Source organism: Bidens hawaiensis, unplaced genomic scaffold, assembly GCF_021521415.1.
Source record: "Bidens hawaiensis isolate Kalapana, Puna unplaced genomic scaffold, B.hawaiensis_p1.1 tig00010894_1, whole genome shotgun sequence".
Classification (NCBI taxonomy): Eukaryota; Viridiplantae; Streptophyta; class Magnoliopsida; order Asterales; family Asteraceae; genus Bidens; species Bidens hawaiensis.
In genome coordinates this window covers 740,163-748,965 of record NW_027491841.1, presented here as the reverse complement: position 1 = coordinate 748,965, position 8,803 = coordinate 740,163, and the positions used below count along the sequence as shown (strand labels likewise).

The 8,803-nt window shown below is 31.4% G+C and overlaps 1 pseudogene across 1 annotated transcript; it reads left to right on the top strand.

The window, feature by feature from the left end:
- Positions 1-3,881: 3,881 nt before the first annotated feature.
- Positions 3,882-6,943, top strand: LOC143536684 (silicon efflux transporter LSI2-like; annotated as a pseudogene). The gene is made up of 3 exons (XR_013135919.1): positions 3,882-5,049; positions 5,978-6,167; positions 6,630-6,943. The product of XR_013135919.1 is annotated as a silicon efflux transporter LSI2-like (transcript).
- The last annotated feature ends 1,860 nt before the right edge of the window (positions 6,944-8,803 follow it).

Genomic DNA, 8,803 nt, shown 5'->3' with positions numbered 1-8,803 from the left:
TTATTGTTATTATTTTTATGATTAAGAAACCACCTTTTGATTGGTGAACGGTTGTACATATGATGTGAGGACCGGTATTTATCAAATTAATAATTTTTAGAATCATGAAATGATATTATTGACTTATGCGCAAATGTCTTTTTGGAAGGTAGTTTGGTCTAAAGTCTAAGATGTGGGTTTATATCAAAAACAAAAAGTGTAGGGTGATTTTGGTAGTCCCACACATGTTCTGATATTTTACTTATTTTTATATGGAATGCATAAAATATATACTAACTGAAGAAAATATTATATCAAGAGCCGTGGCAACATTAAAATCGTTTCTCAAAGGTTTTGATAACGTTAAGATATATACATGTCCCAACACTAAATTTAACTTCGTTAATTTTCTGTAGTAATATATGTTTTTGTTTAGAGTTTTCCATCTTCGTATGCTTTGAGGCACTTGCTACTTATTAGTAGTCTCTCTCTCAGTTTTTTTTTTTTTTGGTTTTGGATATATATTGTTCTTTCATAAATGCATGTGCGTATACATAAATGCATGTGCGTATACATGTGTGTTTCATTTGAGAACTCAGAAAAAGTTAAAAACTTTTAGAAACTCTTAAAAACTAAATATTTTTTTAATTTTTTTTATATAATAACATTGTTTGAGTGTAGTTTATCATATTTGATATATAAATTTTTGATTTACATATATAAATCACAAGTTTACATATACGTAAAATTTATGTAATAACAAGCTTTCATATGTGTAAAGAAAATTAGATATGTATAAAAACTAATTTTTATAATTGTAATCATATATATAAATATAAAAAGTGATAAAACTATACTCAAATAATACTAACATACAAATTTTTTTATAAAAAACGTTAGTTATTATGAGTTCCTTAGAGTTATTAAATAATTTAAGAGTTCTTTAATTATACTCATCATATATATATATATATATATATATATATATATTGCTATTTAATTATCAAATGCTATTTTATTCATAAAAGTTAATAAAAAAAGATAATAATCGTAATAAATCCGAGTTCGTATAACTCCTATTTCCTCAGTTATCCGACAATAGGAGTTTTGCTAGTTTAAGTTCTTTTTGTTTTGAAAAAATTTTTAATTATTTAAAGTTATTTAAAAGATTCATACAACACTAGTTTAGTATAGTGACAAATGTGTATGGCCTTTAACAAAATGATTGTGGGTTCTAGTGCTATTTAAGATATTGCGGTAAGATAGGTGGAAAAAATGTTAGGAGTTTAAAAAATAAACAATAAAGATACATAGTTGACAGGCTTTTATATGATTCTTTGGCAATTACCATTTTGTAAGGTTAAAATATGTGTTAAATAAAGTATTATATTTTAAAACAAAGAAAATATAATTAAAAAAAAAACTATTCATTCATCAATGACAGATAGAAATCATAAATATATTAAACTTAATATAGCAAAATGCATCAAAATTAACAGATTTGAGTTACTTGGTAATATTTTTCCCCCTTTCTACAGGTAATCGTCAAAGAAACTTACTTTTATGTAAAATACATGTATCAAATGCCAAGTCCGTCATATTTTGTTAAAGGAATATAATAAGAAAAAAGGAAAAAAGGATAAGAACTTATCCGGTATTTACAGAAAAAATATAATGGTTTTTCTTGTTGAAGTATATATGAGTGTGTCCGCATTTATGTGAAAGTGACATAGTGTGTCTGAGGGTTTTATTAATTTTCCTTCGAAAAGCTGTTAGGTAAGAAACTTTGATATTTATTGTATACATTTAACTTTTATTATATTATTTAAGGTAACCAACCAATATTGGTGAGTTTTGCGAGAATTCGCCGTTATTCTATGTGTGTGTATATATAAAGCACCCATAATCATTACATAATTAAGATGGTCTGTGTTTAACCCGTTATATCATGCGGGTATTCTTCTGGTTAGCTTAAACGAAAACATATACATTCACTGACAATAACTATTACTGCAAACAAACCATACATTTACTATTCACAGCGGAAAGTTTATTTATTCTTGCCTTTAATAAATTGACATGCATTAATAAAGGGAAAATTCCCAAAATAAATATTTATGAAAACAAATTTCTAGTTTTAGGTATTATTTGCAAAAAATTCTAAAAATAGGTATTATAAACTGGTCGTGACAAGTAGTTTGTAGAACCAATTAAAAGTTGTCACGTGTCCTTAAACTAACCGGAACGAACACATTCACTAAGTAATTACTCGTCACGACTAAATAAGTTTGATGTCTCGTAATCAACGCTCACGAGTTATTTATAAATCCTTTAGTCGTGACGACTAGTTTACCCGGTTTACATTCCCTGCACAAGTAGTTTACCTTATAATCTACTTGTCGCGGCTAAAGGACTTATGAATTACTCGTGGGCGTTGATTACGAGGCATGAAACTTATTTAGTCGTGACGAGTAATTGATTAGTGAACGTGCTCGTTATGGTTAATTTAAGGACACATGGCGAGTTCGAATTGGTTTATACAAACTACCGTTACGACTAGTTTATAATACCTATTTTTAAATTTTTTTGTAAATGGTACCTAAAACTAGAAATATGTTTTCATAAATGCTTATTTTGAGAATTTTCCCATTAACAAAACCTTTTTCAAACGAACTTTTGGTGGTTTTCCTTCGCTAGTAGTGGGTATTCTAGTTCTTTAAAAAAAAAGAAAAAAAAACTTTAATCAAATAAACGAAAATGAATTTATAAACATTTCTTTATGTTTATGTTTGTTTATTTACTTCGTTTATCTTTTTATTTGCTTTACATATTCATTTAATTTTTTATTAACATAAACGAGCACGAACATTGTTATTTCTTAACGAACAAACATAAATGATACAATTTGTTTCGGTAATCGTGTTCGTTCGTTTGTGATAAAATTAACAAACAAATAAATAAACTTTATCTACCCTTGGTCATTTACATGCCTAATAACTTAATACTAATACATATATAATAATTTTTAGTTTTAACTGTATAATATATCACATATCTTACATTTCTATTATTTAATATAACATAAAACTTGAATATGCATCTAATTTTTAATAGTAAAATATAAATAAAAAATTTACATGACCTCAATATATTATTATTATTAATAGTTTATTTTGTCTCGTGGTTTATGGAATTTGTTAGTTATCGACGTAGTCATGAGAAGCTGTCAATCTATTTGATTCATCATCTACCCATGTGTCCCTCTCTTATACCACAAAACACATGGTGGCAAATCATCAATCTTATAATGCATATGAAGATCCATTCATGATTTGTCTCTATACACAAAGTCTTATGTATTAATCTTCTTCTTTGACTAAAGAAAGATTCACCTCGCCATCAACCAAACCAAACTTCTACCTTCAAGCTAGGTGTTGTTATTTTCCTTCTGTTTAGTGTGATTCTATTCAGGATAATTTGTTCCCTATGTTCATCGTTTTTACGTCCAGGCCGGTTATTTTAAACCGCAATGATTAAAATCTGTACTACTTAGGAGTTGTAGAACACACTCCATATGTTTGCTTGTGTCTTGCATTCTGAACCATGTGAGGCTTATTATTAATTTGTTAACATGCTAATTATTAGTAGTTTATCTTATTATGTTGAAGAAATCAAAAGTGGTGCAAGTCTTTAGTTGGAGTTGTTACTGGGAAAACATGGGTTGTTTTTAGACTTGTTTATTTTTTCAGTTCATGTATATCCAGTCAAAATGTATGATTATGTGTTTCCACAATTTCTTAACTTTTTATTTTTTTGTATTATTTTAGGTGATTATTCTGTTACCATTGTGTATGGACCTTTGGCAATTAAGCTGAAGATTGAGTGTTAAATAATTGGTGGAACTTAGCTTTCTTTCTGCAAACCATGGCTATGGCCCCAACTGTCAAAGTGGTTCTGGGATGTTTTGCTTTTGCTGTATTTTGGGTCTTGGCTGTTTTTCCTGCTGTCCCCTTCATGCCCATTGGAAGAACAGCAGGGTCACTTCTTGGTGCCATGCTCATGGTTCTTTTCCAAGTTTTAACCCCGGATCAAGCCTATGAATCGATCGACCTTCCCATTCTCGGTCTTCTCTTTGGGACAATGGTCGTAAGCGTTTATCTTGAACGAGCCGATATGTTCAAGTATTTAGGAAAAATGCTTTCATGGAAAAGCCAAGGCGCTAAGGACTTGCTATGTCGAATCTGCATCATTTCTGCCGTTTCGAGTGCATTCTTCACCAACGACACGTCTTGTGTTGTGTTGACTGAGTTTGTACTCAAAATTGCCAGGCAACAAAACCTCCCGCCGCATCCTTTTCTACTCGCACTTGCCTCGAGTGCGAATATTGGATCCGCTGCCACACCGATCGGTAACCCTCAAAACTTGGTTATAGCGGTTCAAAGCAATATACCATTTGGGCAATTCTTGTTTGGGATTGTGTCAGCAACGGTGGTAGGCATCTTTGTGAATGCTTTGATCTTATTATCCATGTTTTAGAAGGTGCTATCTGTTCAAAAAGATGAAGAAGAGCCTCCAGTTGAGTTGGCCCCTGAAGAAGATGTGAATTCGCATAGATTTTCGCCTGCTACAATGTCGCATCTTACATCCGAAAATTCACATAATGTTTATCCTGAAGCCATGAGTAGTCACAGCATCCCAAATGCTAGTGGACACACAGAAGCTAATAATCTTAGGAATCGCATAAGTTGTTTGGGTGACAATGAGATTCTTAAAGCCGATTCAAACTCAAACGGCACGAAAGAAGTTATGGACGGATCGCTGCCAAAGAAGGACGATCCGTTGGCATTGGCGAACGGATTCACAAAAGAGAGTTCTAATTTGGGCTTGGAGGAAATTGATGAGAAGTCTGCCAAATGGAAAATGATATGTTGGAAAGCCGGAGTTTATATTATTACTGTTGGAATGTTGGTCTCTTTTCTGGTGGAATTAAACATGTCATGGACCGCAATTACCGCAGCAATGGCTCTTGTGGTTCTTGATTTCAAGGATGCTAGACCATGTTTAGAAAAGGTATTAAACTTGATTAATTAATTAAAACAGTTACCTAGTATTAATGACTTGTGTTAACTATGACAAAACCAGATTATATCAGTAATGATAATAAAATGTACAAAAAGGCAGGTTTATGCAAGACTTTATAATTTCTTTTTCATATTATTATTATTATTATTATTATTATTATTATTGTTATTATTATTATTGTTATTTTGCTCCTTTCATGCACACCTGTTTTTATAAAATAGACGTTTACACAGTGATGTGACTTCTTTATTTATTCATTTTGCTGTTTTTTTTAATTTGAAATACTACTTTTTAATTTATAATCTTTTATGACAAATTAAATGCGTGTAGTGACATGCATATTTTTATCTATGCTACCATAAAATATATATCAAATTGAATAATATTTATTGTAATATATGTGAGTCTCTTACACTTAATTATACCGGTGAAAAAGGATTTTTCATAAGTATTATTCATTTATTCATATCATGTGAGGAGTTTTTGACATAAGTATATCTTAAAAATACAATACGTTAGCAACATAATTTGACATAGAATTCAATATATATTTCTGATTGAACGTAAGCTTTGTCGCGCTTATCCTTATATTGGTCGTTGTACAAATTTAATATAAAATATTATGTACGGAAAACCACTTTTAAAGTTAAACAATATATGAAAGATTACAACGAAGTTTGTATTAATATTTTTATCAAAAGTTCCTAAAAAGTTTGAATAAATATGTATATTTAGGTCTATATAACTAAGAGAATAACTAAAATATATTTTATTATAAAAGGAAAAATAAAAGATATCAACTGGTCTCCTATTTACATTAACACTCTTTTTTCTGTGTGTAGCTCTTGTTTTTCTCTACCCATGTACATTTTAGTAAGCAATAACTAAGCTAACTTGCATTCATTTTATAACACAGGTTTCTTATTCACTGCTGGTATTCTTTTGTGGGATGTTTGTCACCGTTGAAGGCTTCAATAGAACTGGAATCCCAAGTGCGATATGGGACTTTATGGAACCCTATGCCGAAATTAACCGACTTAGTGGTGTAGCGATTCTTGCGGTTGTGATAGTTGTTCTGTCAAACTTGGCTTCAAATGTGCCAACTGGTATTCTTACTATCCAATACTAAAATTACCTTAGGTCCTTAGCTATGCTTCAAATTTTATGGGTAATACTTGTATTCTAATTGTTATATTTTTTATAATAATAAGTTAACTTATCAAAAGAGGTTTATTGTATTTACAAATGGCAATTGAATATGAGCATGTAGAATTTTGATAATAACAACAGATGTAATTATATAATAAATAAGTAAATCAATTTTATTCCAAGTCAAAACACGCCGTTATTTTTTCTTTGTATATTTCAATGATGACAAATGTGTAAATAGTGACTAATTTCGTGAGATAACTGTTCCAAATAAATTTTGGTTGTCATTATAAATCATTCAAGGTTAACATTGTGAAAGTGTGATATTTGTTGGTATTATACAAACCATAGTAAATATATATGGTGTTATAGTTGTAAGTTATTTTACTAATGTTTTATAATGAATTATTTTTTGTTAGTATTGCTGCTTGGGTCAAGGGTGGCAGCAGCAGCTGCTACTATATCACCTGAAAAAGAGAAAAAAGCATGGTTAATATTGGCTTGGGTGAGCACCGTGGAAATCTGTCACTGCTTGGATCAGCCGCCAACCTGATCGTGTGTGAACAAGCTCGTCGGGCTCAGCACGGTTACAATCTTACTTTTTGGTCACATCTTAAATTCGGTGTTCCTTCCACCATTATAGTTACAGCTATTGGTTTGTCACTAATTAGGGCATAAGTAAAGATCAAGATTTTCATTTCGTTTTCAGCATTTCCGTCTTCCGTTTTCTGTGAAGAGATTTCCAAGAAAGATCACTAGAATATGTTTATATGTATTTGTTTTTAAAGTATGTATAATATTGGATCTATCAGAAAAGTTACAGACTTCTTTCTATCAGCTTTTAATCATTATGTAGATTGGTAAATCTTAAGTCTAATATAATTCGCCAACTATTACTCTTTGAAAATGCCTTAAGAGGCGCAGCGTCAGTTTTCATGGGTATCGAAAATTTGTAATTGGATTGGCTTTTTCGACTAATGTAATCATAATATACATTAAACAAGTCAGAAGATGTGAGGGTGCATGCTTATTAATTTTATTTTATTATGATGTTATGGGCAAGGCCTGACTTGGGTTCTTATGGGATAGCGCCCCTGGTAGTGGATCCATGGGGCAGTAGCCGTGACAGAGTCTAAGGGGCCGCGCCCGTGTCTAGGGTTGACCTAAATTTTGGACTATGGTTGTTATATTAAAAATTCATTAGAAAATGAATTTTAAATTTTGTCACGCTACTATCATAAGTCAAATATGAGAGGACTTTAATGAAAATTCAAAATTCAAATTCAAAATGTTTACTACCAAAGCTGGTTACCACATATCGATGCCAAAAGATCAATAAAAAATATTTATAAAACTGGATTCTAATATATCTTTATTTATTAGTAAGGGCAAGTAAAATCGTCTCCACAGGGAATTAGTGGAAAGTATACCATACTTGTACCGAAATCAATAAAAATGAGTACCGATACCCATATCGAATTTGCTGGTACTGTACTAGTATGGGTATCGGCATGGGTATTTCAATACAATATTACCCGCTTTTGTACCACTTTGTTATTTTTTATTTCAGATCTTCAATTATCTTGGTACCAGTATTGGTACGAATAACAAAGTAGTTAAATTGGTTCATGTATCAAATTGGCTAAATTTGCACGTGTGCCGATATGGTACCGACATTATGTAATACCCCGAATCCCGGGAATCCTACAGTTGATAATCACATCCACAATTTCACAAAAATTTAAAACCAAACAATTCATTTTATTTAAAACAAGTTCAGAGTACTAAACAGCGGAATAAGGAATATCAAATTTCCCAAAACCGGGAAGATGTGATTTTAAACCAAAGCAATTCATTTATTTTAAAACCTGCTCAGAATATAAATCAGCGGAAAAGTCATAATTGATCAAACAAGTTCCCAAAACCCAGAAATTATGCCCAAAATCAAGTTTTCTATGCATTTAGTAATAATTAAAAAGAACAATGTTCATTAATAAAACTTTTCCGACTAGGTATGCGTTCCACCGTCCAAGTAGCCTCGAGCACGTCCAAGCGGTAATGCATCCTCCTCCTAACCTGAAACTCACACTAACATACACACAAAGTCAGCTCGAGCTAAGTGAGTTCCAGTTTTAATAAAGGACATTTAAATAAATCATTCCAAGAGTTTTAAAATAAAACGGGATACAACCGTTAGGCCATCATCAACAATAAGTAGTCATACTTGTATATATATATATATAAACATCCATATAATTATATCCCTATAGATATCATCCAAGTATTAACATCAGGGTCGAGCACATGTACAACCTAAACACGTATCATCCCATCCGATGGTGATCATGCCACACGAGCCTCCCCCCTACGGGCTTTTCAGGCCCCCTCACAGGATTTAAGAACCTGAGTAGTATAGTTTGGCCCGACCAAAATCACCATCCATCCGCATACAAACACAAAGTAGGCATACGCAAACATCCTTAGTCGATAACGATTAACTAACCTCGACAATTATTGGCCATAAAGTAACGCATGTATAAACACGCTTATATATATATATATATCATCCCAAATATATCATCATGAAAGTAAG